This window comes from Antennarius striatus, chromosome 14, assembly GCF_040054535.1.
Source record: "Antennarius striatus isolate MH-2024 chromosome 14, ASM4005453v1, whole genome shotgun sequence".
NCBI classification, from domain to species: Eukaryota; Metazoa; Chordata; class Actinopteri; order Lophiiformes; family Antennariidae; genus Antennarius; species Antennarius striatus.
The window spans coordinates 20,653,175-20,672,626 of NC_090789.1; the positions used below are offsets into that span (position 1 = coordinate 20,653,175).

Genomic DNA, 19,452 nt, shown 5'->3' on the forward strand with positions numbered 1-19,452 from the left:
GTTGAACCTCACAGGATTTATACGGTATCAAAATTCTTACAAAAGAGCAAGATAATTCTCTGAAGTTTGGTGAGCCAAAGGTAAGTCTATGTCTAAAGTGTTTGACACAGGTCAAATTCAGAGGTTTCTCATAGGAACAGACCTTTCTACAACAGAGGCAGAATAATCCTCTAAGGTCTGGTGAGACAAAGGTAGTCTACCCTTTGTTCTCTATATATTTTAGAGATGACTTGTTGGATATCAATTTGCTATCCGACCCCTACAAGGCAGTATTGGCCTCTATGCCCAGTAGCAACAACAATTTTCACCTGGGTGAGGTCACTAAAATTGATCACATGATGATGGGCGGAACAACGACCCCTTTTGGATCGCAACGACTCTTAACGAGGCCCATTGTCCTGGTGGTTTTAGTCTTTTGTTTGTTTTGTGCTCCAGCAGGAGTATAACTGTCTGGTTTCTCTTACAGTTAGTCAGACCTGAAGAAGCTTCGAGGATGAGATGTGAAATGTCTGGGAGCAGCCTACATCAAGTCTCGTTGATTCATTTTTGTTTAAGCTTTCCTTGATTTCCCCTTGACCTGGTTGTCTGAGAACCTATGCTGACAAAGTGGCTGACAGGTTCTCTTCAGCTGTGCAAGAAAATAAGCTTCTGAAACCCTGGAATTGGAATGATTCCGCAAAAAATATTTATCATGAAAGAGTTAATCATCACTCAAGTGTCTATAATGCCAAAGTCGAAACTCACAGGATTTATATGGGATCAGACAGTTCTACAAAAGAGCAAGACAATCCTCTGAAGTTTGGTGAGGCAAAGGTAAGTCAATCTCTGAAGTCTTTGACAGAGGTCAAATTCAGTTTTTTGATAGGAACAGACCTTTCTACAACAGAGGCAGAATAATCCACTAAGGTCTGGTGAGACAAAGGTAGTCTACCCTTTGTTCTCTATATATTTTAGAGATGCCTTGTCTGATATTCCTCTTGGTTAGAATTTTGGTTCTCTTGCACCAACAATTCATTTGAGATGAACCATCTCCAACTCAATTAGGAGGTGAGGTACATTATGAGACATTGGCTGTAGTTTTCCAACAGTGTGTTCAGAAGCTGTGCTTCTGAAAGTCTGAAGATGAATTCAAACCACAAGAGATGATTCATTAATTAAGGTTTAATCATCACTCAAGTATGTCGCCAAAGTTGAACCTCAGAGGATTTGTATGGGATCAGACAGTTCTACAAAAGAGCAAGATAATCCTCTGAAGTTTGGTGAGACAAAAGATAAGGCAATCTATGAAGTCTTTAAATCAGGTCAAATTCAGAAGTTTCTCATTGGAACAGACCTTTCTACAACAGAGGCAGAATAATCCTCTAAGGTCTGGTGAGACAAAGGTAGTCTACCCTTTGTTCTCTATATATTTTAGACATGACTTTTTGGAAATCACATTTTCACCCGGACCTGGTTGTCTGAGAACCTACGCTGACAAGATGGCTGACAGGCTCACTTCAGCTTTGCCAGAAAACAAGCTTCTGAAACTTTTGAATTGGAAGGAAACACAAAAAATATTTACCAATTGAAGTTTAATTCATCACTCACGTGTCTACAATGCCAAAGTTGAACCTCACAGGATTTATACGGTATCAAAATTCTTACAAAAGAGCAAGATAATTCTCTGAAGTTTGGTGAGCCAAAGGTAAGTCGATGTCTAAAGTCTTTGACACAGGTCAAATTCAGAGGTTTCTCATAGGAACAGACCTTTCTACAACAGAGGCAGAATAATCCTCTAAGGTCTGGTGAGACAAAGGTAGTCTACCCTTTGTTCTCTATATATTTTAGACATGACTTTTTGGAAATCACATTTTCTCCCGGACCTGGTTGTCTGAGAACCTACGCTGACAAGATGGCTGACAGGCTCACTTCAGCTGTGCCAGAAAACAAGCTTCTGAAACTTTTGAATTGGAAGGAAACACAAAAAATATTTACCAATTGAAGTTTTATTCATCACTCACGTGTCTACAATGCCAAAGTTGAACCTCACAGGATTTATACGGTATCAAAATTCTTACAAAAGAGCAAGATAATTCTCTGAAGTTTGGTGAGCCAAAGGTAAGTCGATGTCTAAAGTCTTTGACACAGGTCAAATTCAGAGGTTTCTCATTAGGAACAGACCTTTCTACAACAGAGGCAGAATAATCCTCTAAGGTCTGGTGAGACAAAGGTAGTCTACCCTTTGTTCTCTATATATTTTAGAGATGACTTGTTGGATATCAATTTGCTATCCGACCCCTACAAGGCAGTATTGGCCTCTATGCCCAGTAGCAACAACAATTTTCACCTGGGTGAGGTCACTAAAATTGATCACATGATGATGGGCGGAACAACGACCCCTTTTGGATCGCAACGACTCTTAACGAGGCCCATTGTCCTGGTGGTTTTAGTCTTTTGTTTGTTTTGTGCTCCAGCAGGAGTATAACTGTCTGGTTTCTCTTACAGTTAGTCAGACCTGAAGAAGCTTCGAGGATGAGATGTGAAATGTCTGGGAGCAGCCTACATCAAGTCTCGTTGATTCATTTTTGTTTAAGCTTTCCTTGATTTCCCCTTGACCTGGTTGTCTGAGAACCTATGCTGACAAAGTGGCTGACAGGTTCTCTTCAGCTGTGCAAGAAAATAAGCTTCTGAAACCCTGGAATTGGAATGATTCCGCAAAAAATATTTATCATGAAAGAGTTAATCATCACTCAAGTGTCTATAATGCCAAAGTCGAAACTCACAGGATTTATATGGGATCAGACAGTTCTACAAAAGAGCAAGACAATCCTCTGAAGTTTGGTGAGGCAAAGGTAAGTCAATCTCTGAAGTCTTTGACACAGGTCAAATTCAGTTTTTTGATAGGAACAGACCTTTCTACAACAGAGGCAGAATAATCCACTAAGGTCTGGTGAGACAAAGGTAGTCTACCCTTTGTTCTCTATATATTTTAGAGATGCCTTGTCTGATATTCCTTTTGGTTAGAATTTTGGTTCTCTTGCACCAACAATGCATTTGAGATGAACCATCTCCAACTCAATTAGGAGGTGAGGTGCATTATGAGACATTGGCTGTAGTTTTCCAACAGTGTGTTCAGAAGCTGTGCTTCTGAAAGTCTGAAGATGAATTCAAACCACAAGAGATGATTCATTAATTAAGGTTTAATCATCACTCAAGTATGTCGCCAAAGTTGAACCTCAGAGGATTTGTATGGGATCAGACAGTTCTACAAAAGAGCAAGATAATCCTCTGAAGTTTGGTGAGACAAAAGATAAGGCAATCTATGAAGTCTTTAAATCAGGTCAAATTCAGAAGTTTCTCATTGGAACAGACCTTTCTACAACAGAGGCAGAATAATCCTCTAAGGTCTGGTGAGACAAAGGTAGTCTACCCTTTGTTCTCTATATATTTTAGACATGACTTTTTGGAAATCACATTTTCACCCGGACCTGGTTGTCTGAGAACCTACGCTGACAAGATGGCTGACAGGCTCACTTCAGCTGTGCCAGAAAACAAGCTTCTGAAACTTTTGAATTGGAATGAAACACAAAAAATATTTACCAATTGAAGTTTTATTCATCACTCACGTGTCTATAATGCCAAAGTTGAACCTCACAGGATTTATACGGTATCAAAATTCTTACAAAAGAGCAAGATAATTCTCTGAAGTTTGGTGAGCCAAAGGTAAGTCGATGTCTAAAGTCTTTGACACAGGTCAAATTCAGAGGTTTCTCATAGGAACAGACCTTTCTACAACAGAGGCAGAATAATCCTCTAAGGTCTGGTGAGACAAAGGTAGTCTACCCTTTGTTCTCTATATATTTTAGAGATGACTTGTTGGATATCAATTTTCTATCCGACCCCTACAAGGCAGTATTGGCCTCTATGCCCAGTAGCAACAACAATTTACACCTGGGTGAGGTCACTAAAATTGATCACATGATGATGGGCGGAACAACGACCCCTTTTGGATCGCAACGACTCTTAACGAGGCCCATTGTCCTGGTGGTTTTAGTCTTTTGTTTGTTTTGTGCTCCAGCAGGAGTATAACTGTCTGGTTTCTCTTACAGTTAGTCAGACCTGAAGAAGCTTCGAGGATGAGATGTGAAATGTCTGGGAGCAGCCTACATCAAGTCTCGTTGATTCATTTTTGTTTAAGCTTTCCTTGATTTCCCCTTGACCTGGTTGTCTGAGAACCTATGCTGACAAAGTGGCTGACAGGTTCTCTTCAGCTGTGCAAGAAAATAAGCTTCTGAAACCCTGGAATTGGAATGATTCCGCAAAAAATATTTATCATGAAAGAGTTAATCATCACTCAAGTGTCTATAATGCCAAAGTCGAAACTCACAGGATTTATATGGGATCAGACAGTTCTACAAAAGAGCAAGACAATCCTCTGAAGTTTGGTGAGGCAAAGGTAAGTCAATCTCTGAAGTCTTTGACACAGGTCAAATTCAGTTTTTTGATAGGAACAGACCTTTCTACAACAGAGGCAGAATAATCCACTAAGGTCTGGTGAGACAAAGGTAGTCTACCCTTTGTTCTCTATATATTTTAGAGATGCCTTGTCTGATATTCCTTTTGGTTAGAATTTTGGTTCTCTTGCACCAACAATGCATTTGAGATGAACCATCTCCAACTCAATTAGGAGGTGAGGTGCATTATGAGACATTGGCTGTAGTTTTCCAACAGTGTGTTCAGAAGCTGTGCTTCTGAAAGTCTGAAGATGAATTCAAACCACAAGAGATGATTCATTAATTAAGGTTTAATCATCACTCAAGTATGTCGCCAAAGTTGAACCTCAGAGGATTTGTATGGGATCAGACAGTTCTACAAAAGAGCAAGATAATCCTCTGAAATTTGGTGAGACAAAAGATAAGGCAATCTATGAAGTCTTTGACACAGGTCAAATTCAGAAGTTTCTCATTGGAACAGACCTTTCTACAACAGAGGCAGAATAATCCTCTAAGGTCTGGTGAGACAAAGGTAGTCTACCCTTTGTTCTCTATATATTTTAGACATGACTTTTTGGAAATCACATTTTCACCCGGACCTGGTTGTCTGAGAACCTACGCTGACAAGATGGCTGACAGGCTCACTTCAGCTGTGCCAGAAAACAAGCTTCTGAAACTTTTGAATTGGAAGGAAACACAAAAAATATTTACCAATTGAAGTTTTATTCATCACTCACGTGTCTACAATGCCAAAGTTGAACCTCACAGGATTTATACGGTATCAAAATTCTTACAAAAGAGCAAGATAATTCTCTGAAGTTTGGTGAGCCAAAGGTAAGTCGATGTCTAAAGTCTTTGACACAGGTCAAATTCAGAGGTTTCTCATTAGGAACAGACCTTTCTACAACAGAGGCAGAATAATCCTCTAAGGTCTGGTGAGACAAAGGTAGTCTACCCTTTGTTCTCTATATATTTTAGAGATGACTTGTTGGATATCAATTTGCTATCCGACCCCTACAAGGCAGTATTGGCCTCTATGCCCAGTAGCAACAACAATTTTCACCTGGGTGAGGTCACTAAAATTGATCACATGATGATGGGCGGAACAACGACCCCTTTTGGATCGCAACGACTCTTAACGAGGCCCATTGTCCTGGTGGTTTTAGTCTTTTGTTTGTTTTGTGCTCCAGCAGGAGTATAACTGTCTGGTTTCTCTTACAGTTAGTCAGACCTGAAGAAGCTTCGAGGATGAGATGTGAAATGTCTGGGAGCAGCCTACATCAAGTCTCGTTGATTCATTTTTGTTTAAGCTTTCCTTGATTTCCCCTTGACCTGGTTGTCTGAGAACCTATGCTGACAAAGTGGCTGACAGGTTCTCTTCAGCTGTGCAAGAAAATAAGCTTCTGAAACCCTGGAATTGGAATGATTCCGCAAAAAATATTTATCATGAAAGAGTTAATCATCACTCAAGTGTCTATAATGCCAAAGTCGAAACTCACAGGATTTATATGGGATCAGACAGTTCTACAAAAGAGCAAGACAATCCTCTGAAGTTTGGTGAGGCAAAGGTAAGTCAATCTCTGAAGTCTTTGACACAGGTCAAATTCAGTTTTTTGATAGGAACAGACCTTTCTACAACAGAGGCAGAATAATCCACTAAGGTCTGGTGAGACAAAGGTAGTCTACCCTTTGTTCTCTATATATTTTAGAGATGCCTTGTCTGATATTCCTCTTGGTTAGAATTTTGGTTCTCTTGCACCAACAATTCATTTGAGATGAACTATCTCCAACTCAATTAGGAGGTGAGGTACATTATGAGACATTGGCTGTAGTTTTCCAACAGTGTGTTCAGAAGCTGTGCTTCTGAAAGTCTGAAGATGAATTCAAACCACAAGAGATGATTCATTAATTAAGGTTTAATCATCACTCAAGTATGTCGCCAAAGTTGAACCTCAGAGGATTTGTATGGGATCAGACAGTTCTACAAAAGAGCAAGATAATCCTCTGAAGTTTGGTGAGACAAAAGATAAGGCAATCTATGAAGTCTTTAAATCAGGTCAAATTCAGAAGTTTCTCATTGGAACAGACCTTTCTACAACAGAGGCAGAATAATCCTCTAAGGTCTGGTGAGACAAAGGTAGTCTACCCTTTGTTCTCTATATATTTTAGACATGACTTTTTGGAAATCACATTTTCACCCGGACCTGGTTGTCTGAGAACCTACGCTGACAAGATGGCTGACAGGCTCACTTCAGCTGTGCCAGAAAACAAGCTTCTGAAACTTTCGAATTGGAAGGAAACACAAAAAATATTTACCAATTGAAGTTTTATTCATCACTCACGTGTCTATAATGCCAAAGTTGAACCTCACAGGATTTATACGGTATCAAAATTCTTACAAAAGAGCAAGATAATTCTCTGAAGTTTGGTGAGCCAAAGGTAAGTCGATGTCTAAAGTCTTTGACACAGGTCAAATTCAGAGGTTTCTCATAGGAACAGACCTTTCTACAACAGAGGCAGAATAATCCTCTAAGGTCTGGTGAGACAAAGGTAGTCTACCCTTTGTTCTCTATATATTTTAGAGATGACTTGTTGGATATCAATTTTCTATCCGACCCCTACAAGGCAGTATTGGCCTCTATGCCCAGTAGCAACAACAATTTACACCTGGGTGAGGTCACTAAAATTGATCACATGATGATGGGCGGAACAACGACCCCTTTTGGATCGCAACGACTCTTAACGAGGCCCATTGCCCTGGTGGTTTTAGTCTTTTGTTTGTTTTGTGCTCCAGCAGGAGTATAACTGTCTGGTTTCTCTTACAGTTAGTCAGACCTGAAGAAGCTTCGAGGATGAGATGTGAAATGTCTGGGAGCAGCCTACATCAAGTCTCGTTGATTCATTTTTGTTTAAGCTTTCCTTGATTTCCCCTTGACCTGGTTGTCTGAGAACCTATGCTGACAAAGTGGCTGACAGGTTCTCTTCAGCTGTGCAAGAAAATAAGCTTCTGAAACCCTGGAATTGGAATGATTCCGCAAAAAATATTTATCATGAAAGAGTTAATCATCACTCAAGTGTCTATAATGCCAAAGTCGAAACTCACAGGATTTATATGGGATCAGACAGTTCTACAAAAGAGCAAGACAATCCTCTGAAGTTTGGTGAGGCAAAGGTAAGTCAATCTCTGAAGTCTTTGACACAGGTCAAATTCAGTTTTTTGATAGGAACAGACCTTTCTACAACAGAGGCAGAATAATCCACTAAGGTCTGGTGAGACAAAGGTAGTCTACCCTTTGTTCTCTATATATTTTAGAGATGCCTTGTCTGATATTCCTTTTGGTTAGAATTTTGGTTCTCTTGCACCAACAATGCATTTGAGATGAACCATCTCCAACTCAATTAGGAGGTGAGGTGCATTATGAGACATTGGCTGTAGTTTTCCAACAGTGTGTTCAGAAGCTGTGCTTCTGAAAGTCTGAAGATGAATTCAAACCACAAGAGATGATTCATTAATTAAGGTTTAATCATCACTCAAGTATGTCGCCAAAGTTGAACCTCAGAGGATTTGTATGGGATCAGACAGTTCTACAAAAGAGCAAGATAATCCTCTGAAATTTGGTGAGACAAAAGATAAGGCAATCTATGAAGTCTTTAAATCAGGTCAAATTCAGAAGTTTCTCATTGGAACAGACCTTTCTACAACAGAGGCAGAATAATCCTCTAAGGTCTGGTGAGACAAAGGTAGTCTACCCTTTGTTCTCTATATATTTTAGACATGACTTTTTGGAAATCACATTTTCACCCGGACCTGGTTGTCTGAGAACCTACGCTGACAAGATGGCTGACAGGCTCACTTCAGCTGTGCCAGAAAACAAGCTTCTGAAACTTTTGAATTGGAAGGAAACACAAAAAATATTTACCAATTGAAGTTTTATTCATCACTCACGTGTCTACAATGCCAAAGTTGAACCTCACAGGATTTATACGGTATCAAAATTCTTACAAAAGAGCAAGATAATTCTCTGAAGTTTGGTGAGCCAAAGGTAAGTCGATGTCTAAAGTCTTTGACACAGGTCAAATTCAGAGGTTTCTCATTAGGAACAGACCTTTCTACAACAGAGGCAGAATAATCCTCTAAGGTCTGGTGAGACAAAGGTAGTCTACCCTTTGTTCTCTATATATTTTAGAGATGACTTGTTGGATATCAATTTGCTATCCGACCCCTACAAGGCAGTATTGGCCTCTATGCCCAGTAGCAACAACAATTTTCACCTGGGTGAGGTCACTAAAATTGATCACATGATGATGGGCGGAACAACGACCCCTTTTGGATCGCAACGACTCTTAACGAGGCCCATTGTCCTGGTGGTTTTAGTCTTTTGTTTGTTTTGTGCTCCAGCAGGAGTATAACTGTCTGGTTTCTCTTACAGTTAGTCAGACCTGAAGAAGCTTCGAGGATGAGATGTGAAATGTCTGGGAGCAGCCTACATCAAGTCTCGTTGATTCATTTTTGTTTAAGCTTTCCTTGATTTCCCCTTGACCTGGTTGTCTGAGAACCTATGCTGACAAAGTGGCTGACAGGCTCTCTTCAGCTGTGCAAGAAAATAAGCTTCTGAAACCCTGGAATTGGAATGATTCCGCAAAAAATATTTATCATGAAAGAGTTAATCATCACTCAAGTGTCTATAATGCCAAAGTCGAAACTCACAGGATTTATATGGGATCAGACAGTTCTACAAAAGAGCAAGACAATCCTCTGAAGTTTGGTGAGGCAAAGGTAAGTCAATCTCTGAAGTCTTTGACAGAGGTCAAATTCAGTTTTTTGATAGGAACAGACCTTTCTACAACAGAGGCAGAATAATCCACTAAGGTCTGGTGAGACAAAGGTAGTCTACCCTTTGTTCTCTATATATTTTAGAGATGCCTTGTCTGATATTCCTCTTGGTTAGAATTTTGGTTCTCTTGCACCAACAATTCATTTGAGATGAACTATCTCCAACTCAATTAGGAGGTGAGGTACATTATGAGACATTGGCTGTAGTTTTCCAACAGTGTGTTCAGAAGCTGTGCTTCTGAAAGTCTGAAGATGAATTCAAACCACAAGAGATGATTCATTAATTAAGGTTTAATCATCACTCAAGTATGTCGCCAAAGTTGAACCTCAGAGGATTTGTATGGGATCAGACAGTTCTACAAAAGAGCAAGATAATCCTCTGAAGTTTGGTGAGACAAAAGATAAGGCAATCTATGAAGTCTTTAAATCAGGTCAAATTCAGAAGTTTCTCATTGGAACAGACCTTTCTACAACAGAGGCAGAATAATCCTCTAAGGTCTGGTGAGACAAAGGTAGTCTACCCTTTGTTCTCTATATATTTTAGACATGACTTTTTGGAAATCACATTTTCACCCGGACCTGGTTGTCTGAGAACCTACGCTGACAAGATGGCTGACAGGCTCACTTCAGCTTTGCCAGAAAACAAGCTTCTGAAACTTTTGAATTGGAAGGAAACACAAAAAATATTTACCAATTGAAGTTTAATTCATCACTCACGTGTCTACAATGCCAAAGTTGAACCTCACAGGATTTATACGGTATCAAAATTCTTACAAAAGAGCAAGATAATTCTCTGAAGTTTGGTGAGCCAAAGGTAAGTCGATGTCTAAAGTCTTTGACACAGGTCAAATTCAGAGGTTTCTCATAGGAACAGACCTTTCTACAACAGAGGCAGAATAATCCTCTAAGGTCTGGTGAGACAAAGGTAGTCTACCCTTTGTTCTCTATATATTTTAGACATGACTTTTTGGAAATCACATTTTCTCCCGGACCTGGTTGTCTGAGAACCTACGCTGACAAGATGGCTGACAGGCTCACTTCAGCTGTGCCAGAAAACAAGCTTCTGAAACTTTTGAATTGGAAGGAAACACAAAAAATATTTACCAATTGAAGTTTTATTCATCACTCACGTGTCTACAATGCCAAAGTTGAACCTCACAGGATTTATACGGTGTCAAAATTCTTACAAAAGAGCAAGATAATTCTCTGAAGTTTGGTGAGCCAAAGGTAAGTCGATGTCTAAAGTCTTTGACACAGGTCAAATTCAGAGGTTTCTCATTAGGAACAGACCTTTCTACAACAGAGGCAGAATAATCCTCTAAGGTCTGGTGAGACAAAGGTAGTCTACCCTTTGTTCTCTATATATTTTAGAGATGACTTGTTGGATATCAATTTTCTATCCGACCCCTACAAGGCAGTATTGGCCTCTATGCCCAGTAGCAACAACAATTTACACCTGGGTGAGGTCACTAAAATTGATCACATGATGATGGGCGGAACAACGACCCCTTTTGGATCGCAACGACTCTTAACGAGGCCCATTGCCCTGGTGGTTTTAGTCTTTTGTTTGTTTTGTGCTCCAGCAGGAGTATAACTGTCTGGTTTCTCTTACAGTTAGTCAGACCTGAAGAAGCTTCGAGGATGAGATGTGAAATGTCTGGGAGCAGCCTACATCAAGTCTCGTTGATTCATTTTTGTTTAAGCTTTCCTTGATTTCCCCTTGACCTGGTTGTCTGAGAACCTATGCTGACAAAGTGGCTGACAGGTTCTCTTCAGCTGTGCAAGAAAATAAGCTTCTGAAACCCTGGAATTGGAATGATTCCGCAAAAAATATTTATCATGAAAGAGTTAATCATCACTCAAGTGTCTATAATGCCAAAGTCGAAACTCACAGGATTTATATGGGATCAGACAGTTCTACAAAAGAGCAAGACAATCCTCTGAAGTTTGGTGAGGCAAAGGTAAGTCAATCTCTGAAGTCTTTGACAGAGGTCAAATTCAGTTTTTTGATAGGAACAGACCTTTCTACAACAGAGGCAGAATAATCCTCTAAGGTCTGGTGAGACAAAGGTAGTCTACCCTTTGTTGTCTATATATTTTAGACATGACTTGTTGGAAATCAATTTGTCCCCCGGACCTGGTTGTCTGAGAACCCACGCTGACAAGATGGCTGACAGGCTCACTTCAGCTGTGCCAGAAAACAAGCTTCTGAAACTTTTGAATTGGAAGGAAACACAAAAAATATTTACCAATTGAAGATTTATTCATCCATCAAGTATGTCGCAAAAGTTGAACCTCACAGGATTTGTATGGGATCAGACAGTTCTACAAAAGAGCAAGACAATCCTCTGAAGTTTGGTGAGACAAAGGTAAGTCAATCTCTGAAGTCTTTGACACAGGTCAAATTCAGAGCTTTTTCATAGGAACAGACCTTTCTACAACAGAGGTAGAATAATCCTCTAAGGTCTGGTGAGACAAAGGAAGTCTACCCTTTGTTCTCTATATATTTTAGAGGTGCCTTGTTTGATATCAATTTTTCCACTTGACCTGGATATCAGAGAATCTATGCAGACAAAGTGGTAGACAGATTCCCTTCAACTTTTCCAGAAAACAACATTCTGAAATCCTTGAATCGGAATGATACCACAAAAATATTTACCATGGAAGAGTTAATCATCACTCACGTGTCTGTAATGCCAAAGTTGAACCTCACAGGATTTATACGGGATCAAAATTTTCTACAAAAGAGCAAGATAATTCTGTGAAGTTTCTTGAGCCAAAGGCAAGTCAATCTCTGAAGTCTTTACACAGGTCAAATTCACAGTTTTTTCATAGTGTAGCCAGAGGCTATTTCCCTCCCTGTCACCGTTTGGCACTGTGTCAGCCTTTTACGCACAGCTGTGGCGCACTGATGGGGGGGGCGGTGCTACGCACACTGTTATATTCAGGTGCGTGCGGTCGCGCCCGCTCTCTCCTGCTCCTCGTGCACTCCCGTAGTGGCTGTGGCTCAGCGTGGCCGCAAATTGTTTGGCGTGGCATCGGCAGCTCAGTTTCCCCAGACGGCTTCCCATTTGGGTGGTTTGAACCTGTCGTGTGGTCGCCATTTAGGTACCCAACCGTCTCGCCCAGGTAAGCACCCTGCCATCTTTCCCTCCTGTGGGTGCGTAATGCGCACTGTGGTGACACGATCTCCACCTGTTCCAGTGTGGCTGGCTGTCGGGGGCCGAGGGAGAGGGGCTGACCTGTGTGGAGCTCTGCTCAGCGCGTCTGTCTACCTGCCCGCTCTGGTATGTTAGTTTGCGCTTTGTCCGCCTTCGTTTGCTGTGTTTCCACGCACCAGCTCATTAACATCTCTGTGTAAATCCCAGGCTGTGTACCCCATGCGTGTTTGAGACGCACATCCTCCCGTTGCCTGGGGTGTGCTGTGCTTGCGGCGCGCTGGCCATTACAGGACACCACGGACCACTACTCCTTGGGCCACGCTGCTACCCTGGCTCTTCTCATTAGCCCTGGCTCTTCTCATTAGCCCTGGCTCTTCTCATTAGCCCTGGCTCTTCTCATTAGCCCTGGCCCTTTTATAATGGCTTAGTCTTGGCCCTTTTATACTGGTTTTATCTCATACTGGCCCTCTTAACCATTTTATTGAAGTATGGCACATTTGATTTTGGATTATTTGGCTCTTTGACTTTCCTTTTGTTCATTTGGTTCTTTATTTTGGTTCTGTTCTTATTTTGGTTAATTCATTCTCAGTTACATTTTGTTATTTACCATTAGTTTATTGAATTAGTTTGTATATTTAAATGATGTAAATCATCATTTAGTCCACACCAGTTTGTGCTGTTCTGTTGTTTTAATTGTTTTTCCTTTTCTGTTAGGTGCTGCGGGCTGACAGCGGCAGTTTTATCCTTGGTGGTGGCGCGTTCTTCACGATCCCTTTTTTTGGTTTGAGTGTGTGCAGTGTCACTGGGTGATTCGTTTGATTTTGGTTGTCCCTGCCGCTTGGTAAGCCTGGAGCCCCAGCCCTTATTTCCTTTTGACCCCAGTGCTCACCCTATAGTATGGCATAACTGGTGTGTGCCACATATTGTATTATTTTAATTCTTTTGTTAATAAAAATTTGTTTGTTTTAATGGAAAACAGTCTCGCCCCAGTGGTATAACGGACCTGTGTGATCAATCTGAGTTTAGGATTTCCTGGGGTGCAATTCCCCAGGTGGCGTTGTCGACTCAATTCCGGTATTCCTCACCACCCCATACTCCGCTCTCGCCACAATAGGAACAGACCTTTCTACAACAGAAGCAGAATAATCCTCTAAGGTCTGTTGAGACAAAGGTAGTCTACCTTTTGTTCTCTTTATATTTTAGATATGACTTATTTCACACCAATTTGGTGTCATATCCCTACAAGGCAGTATTGGCCTGTATACCCAGTAACCACAACAATTCACACCTGTGTGACGTCACTAAAATTGATCACATGCCCAGGGGCGGAGCACCTTTTTTTGTTACAACAGGAGTGTGACTACCTGGATGGTATTCCAGGATGTCAGAATTGAAAAACCGTCATGGATGAGATGTCACATGTTTTTGAGCACAAGATGGCTGACCCTTAAACTGAATCAGAGATCAAGCTTTTGAAAACCTGGAATTGAAATGGGGCAAGACATTTCAAATACAGTGTAGTTGGATATATGGCAGCTGAACAACATGGATTAAAAAACCATAATACGGGACCTTTAAACACCTTTAAATGTATCTTTATTTGAATTCTTCTCAATTTGAAAAAAATCTTTTTTCATCATTGTTATGCACATTTTTAAAGTAATACCAGTGAATTAAAATACTAGCAGTATAATAAAGCTTGAATCAGTTTGTCAACTCTTAAAAGAGTAATGAGTAGTTATGCCATCAAATAAAAGTAGTGAAGTGACGTAGTGGATTTTTAGAGTGTTCTGACAGGGTATTTAATTTGTAGGATCCATCATTTAACAGAAGGATTAACACCAATTGCATCAGAATTAAGACATAAAATTGACAAAGGCAGCGCTTGACACAAAATATAAGTCAGTGTCAATCCTGTGTTAAGATGTGTATATCATGACAGAGGGGCGGGATGATCATGTCAGCAGCTATAAAACACAAGCGCCTCCTGTCTGACGACAGCTGCAGGGCAGCGTCCTGGAGGAAGACAGATGTCCTAGCAAGACCAGACACTGTTACCGTGGCAGCAGCTGCTTCTAGAGGTCCTCTCTCTCTCTCTCTCTCTCTCTCTCTCTCTCTCTCTCTCTCTCTCTCTCTCTCTCTCTCTCCCCCCCCCCTCTCATAACATTTCCAATGTGACATTTCCTTTTACACTCAGGAACTCTATTTTGTTCTGAAAGCATCCCACAAACGAAAGACTTTTGGAAATGTATTTGTTTTTGTTTTGTTTTGTTTTTTTGCTAATCAAAGTGATTAATTAACTTTGTCTTTTACAGCAAGTAATTGATCAAATTTGTAATAAAGGGTCTATTCACTGCAAAAACCACAGTGTAAATACTAAGAATAAAAGCATATCCCTGATCTACTAGTTACTGTCATTCTATTAGTGTATGGATTTTTTTTAGCTAGAATGAGATGCATATATTTTGTAATGCTCTTTTAGAACTGTACTTCTTCATTGACATTAGTGACTTTACTAACATATAGACTAGGTAGTTGTTGTTTTTTAAATTAGTTCTTTCATTACATCCCATTTGCAGATACCATGAAGTTTTGAGTTGGTATAGGAATTTTAGGCTGCGTTCACCAACTGCTGGGTTGTTGTGCTCTGTAATTGTTCCCCATCATCTTTTATATGTGTGTGTTTGTGTGTGTGTGTGTGTGTGTGTGTGTGTGTGTGTGTGTAAATTTTTTATAATGTATGTATATATGTTTTTCAGTTTTATATATAAAACTCAAAAACACAGATGATGGGGAACAATTACAGAAGTGATCAATGTAACTGACCTAATCTACCATTCTGTCTAAAATTTCAGATGAGACACTTTTTTGAGTTTTCCCTGGAGTTCCTCGTTGGCCACAGATCCCACTCACATGATGAGCCTTAATTTAACCTGGAACCTGTCCTTGAATGTCAAAATGGCATCACCTCAGTATTCAGTACAAGACGTGCACTGTCTGAGACCCTGTTCTACAGAACACAAAATGGTTGGTAACGAGATCAAATTATTACTTGCCCTAAACTCCCTCTCCCTAGCTATCTTTTAATTTCTGGGGTAAATTAAGACAGTAGACATATAGTCCGTCCAGGGCCTCCTTCCACTAGGACATGCCACCCCCCACCCCCCCAGTGGAGGCATCCAGAGGGCAATCCAGCCAGATGCCAGGACCATCTAACTCTTTTTGATGTGGAGTAGCAGCAGCTCTCTGAGCCCCTCCCAAATGACAGGGCTCTTCACCCTGTCTTTAAAGCCAGCCCAGACGCTCTGCAGAGGGATCTGTCAACAGCTAGTACCTAGTACTTTCACTCATTACCTAGAGTTTAACTACATAGGTGAGGGTTGGAACACGGATTGAAATGGAGTAATGGTCTAGCTTCCATATCACTTCAACAGACTGTTGCAGTTCCATCATCACCATCTATCATTGATAGACAAATTGTGCCCCAATTTATCAACACTCCATTACAATCCCACTCATGAACAAGACCCACTGATTACTGAACTCCTCCACTTGGGGCAGCAACTGATCCTCAACCTGGAGAGAGTCATCTTTACTGGTCTAACAGAGAACAAGGACTTTTCGGTGCCGAGTTTCATCCCAGGCACTGCGATGAAAAACTGTGTCAATGTCAGCGAATCAAAATCCGGTTGAATCTCATCCAGCCCTTAGGATTGGCCAGAGACAAGCTTCTGAACCACCTCAGTGACCAGGTTCCGGCATTACAACCAAGACCAACACCAACAACAATACAGCAACAGTTCCAGGCAGCTACCTCAACAGTGGCGGTTTGGAACCCAGCCTCTCTTGGAATGCAGTCAAGGGAGGGAGATGAGAACCTGCAGGAAAACAGGTGGTCCACCTTGACTGAACAAAATCTCATGACATAACATTCATAGTTCACAATGACATAGCGTAAGTCATTCCTAGTCATAATGACATACCTTTCCCACCCCCTTTCGGCCTTTTTGTTTCTCTTTTTCTTTTCTTTTTTCTTTTGGTGAGGTGAATTTTCACAAGGCCATTTTGTTCTCCTTGTTAACCCAGATTTGTCTGCATTAACTTCTCCACAGAGCTGTTAAAGTCAACATTCAATCAATTATGATATTTATAGAGTTCAGTAGTTCATGTTCCACATACCAGGGTAGACACATTGGTTTTATCCTAAAGTCACAGGCAACTACAGCAGCCAATGTGAGTCAACATGTCTGACACAACCTCTGCATATCTCTCCTACATGCCTGTCAGGGCCTCTGAGCAGGGCTTTTGGACCTACCATAAGAAGCTGTCAGACAGCGTTTGAAGTGCCAGGAGGAACCTCGACATATGATCCAAGTGTGGTAAGTTCAAGAAGATACCTGCTAGCACTTCACATGAGAATTATAGACTTCAAGGCTGTAACTCTGCCTCTACAGCCTGTTACTGCTGTAAATATACAGTGGTAGGTCTACAGTTACATCCATAGTACTATTCATCTCAAAGTATTGAATATAACCAAATAGCTGCTCCTGGAACCTGACTGTGGACAATATTTCTGTTACTATCAAGAAACATTTAAAAAAAAAAGAATTGCAAATAGAGCTTAACACATTGATTGTCAGATTGAATATTAATTCTATACATTCCCTTGGAAAACCCATTAGTTCATTTTTATTCAGGTTCAAATTTGGACATTATTGTTGTATATTCCTGATTCAAATATGCTGCAATAACACCTGCCCTCACACCCTGAGGCACTGTGCTTCACGACTGGGGGTCTTGGTCCAGTTCCTGTTCCAGACCGCTTTGGTTAACATCACAGTCTCCCTTGTGGAAACACCCTACAGTCATTCCCATACAAAGAAGGGTGGCACCATCAAGGCTATGAACTACCCCATCCTCTCAGACCCTACCGTACGTTTTCTGATACGTTTAATGGTTGTACATGTTCTTAATCAACCTTGGCGTTCAAATAAAATGGTATTAAGACAAAGTCTCTGAAGTTGTGCACCATGTTTTTTCCCCCTGTAAAAATATTGAATGCTTATCTTAAATGTTATGTCAGCAACAAAAAGATGGAAAAGCAGAAACAAAAGATGGTCAGAAACACCTAACTGAACAATTACTAAATTACAGAGGTTCATTGGTTCAAATAGGCAACAGTATTATGGTTTGTAGAAGGAATTGCCAGGGACCCAGATACAGAGTAAACGGGATGCAGGTTTAATTTCAACAAAGTTCAACAGAACTTACAGAAAGAAACAGCAAATAGTGAGAACTGAAAATCAGCACAAGGGGTAAAGTTGTTAGTTTTGCTGACGGAAAGGGAGAAAGACAGGATCAAGAAATGTACCGTGACATACACCGTCTACTGACAACAATATCTACTGAACATAATATCAGAGACCAGAGAGCTGTAGTACAGGCAAGACACACTACCGTGTGAGGGAGAGCAGTCAGGTGAACACACCTGGAACATTATGTTTTTCTCTGATGGAGCAAGTAAAACACCAGAAACTTCAGATTGTTGATCAGCTGGAACTGATCTATATCTAACTGATCTATATCTAATTGATCTATATCTAACTGATCTATATCTAACCGATCTATGTCTAACTGATCTATATCTAGCTGAGCTATATCCAACACGAATTTGACAGAATTCTAGTTGGCTGTGGGCAAGAACCAGGGTACACCCCGGACAAGTAGCCATTTCTTTACTGGCCACGCAGAAAGACAAACACCTACTGGTGCTCACACTCATACCTACAATTCCTACTGACCTGAGCTGCATGTTTTTGGTGAGAGGAAATCAGAGGGAGAACCCTGGCAGCCATGACGAGAACCAACAAACTCTGCATTGATAGTTTCCAGGTGGAATCGAACCAATACTTTCCTGCTGTGAATCAACAGCTACTAACTACGCCATTGTGCTGCCGGTTGTTGTACGAGTACAGTAATCCCTCGTTATTCACTCTTCAAGATGCGCGGCTTGACTACATCATAGATTTTTAGTGGGTCAGCCAATAACATTGTACGCACATTGTATTGGCTGACAGCATCAGGAAGTGCGCTGTGTTCCAAGACTCACGGAACACAGCGCACTTGTGTGTATTAAACACACTTTTCTTAAAGTGCTTTAAACAGTCTATCAGAGAGTAGGAAAAGGTAATACAAACAGAAGGTGGTTTAATATCAGTATGGGGGGGTTCAGAAACGTTTAAATTACCATAAATGTTAAGATTAATAGTTCATCGCTATGCCGCGGAATGTCGTTATTCACGGGTGGTCTTGGAACGCATTAACCACGAGTAACAAGAGATTACTGTACTTATGTTTCATGGCTAGGGGAATTGGTTTATGTATCGTTGCTTGTCTTTCTGTTTCAACATCAGCGTCTTTGTTCCTGGAATATTTACATTTTAATGACATTGTCAGTTGCTAATGTTTTAAAAAAAAATTATATTCATCTCTCCCAGTTTCTTTCCATGTGTCTCTACATAGTTAACTGGTGTGTTTTTATCTTACTCCTGTGTGTGAGCTGTGAAACACATCCTCTACCAACCATTGGCAGCTTTCCTGGCCATGCCATCCAGAACTTGTCTGGTTGTGTTGTAAAAAGTCTGATGGTCTATCAAAATATGTCATCCTGCAGCAGGATGTGCTCTCTACACTGGTTTTGGTGTTTTTGCCGCCTGGCTGTGTTATCGTAACACAGAGCAGTCTGCAGACAGAGTGCTCCACAGTCAGGACCAGATTCTTCCCACACTCATCCTTCCTCTGAACCTCCGTATGCGCAATATGTAATACAATATGAATTACATGATATGTACCTGAAACAAACCCTTATAATGAGCTTATTAACAATGTTTTAAATAAATAAAAATCAGTTGCAACCAATGGTGTTTGGTGTTACGATCGTGGCGACTTATACACTTTACGTGGAGCCTGCAGCTCCATCACTCTG

At 40.7% G+C, this 19,452-nt stretch overlaps 1 long non-coding RNA gene across 1 annotated transcript; it reads left to right on the top strand.

Moving 5' to 3' along the window:
- The first annotated feature begins 12,231 nt into the window (after nt 1-12,231).
- On the top strand, nt 12,232-13,341 carry LOC137606905 (uncharacterized). The gene is made up of 3 exons (XR_011037935.1): nt 12,232-12,435; nt 12,511-12,593; nt 13,182-13,341. It is a non-coding gene; the product is annotated as an uncharacterized lncRNA (long non-coding RNA).
- The last annotated feature ends 6,111 nt before the right edge of the window (nt 13,342-19,452 follow it).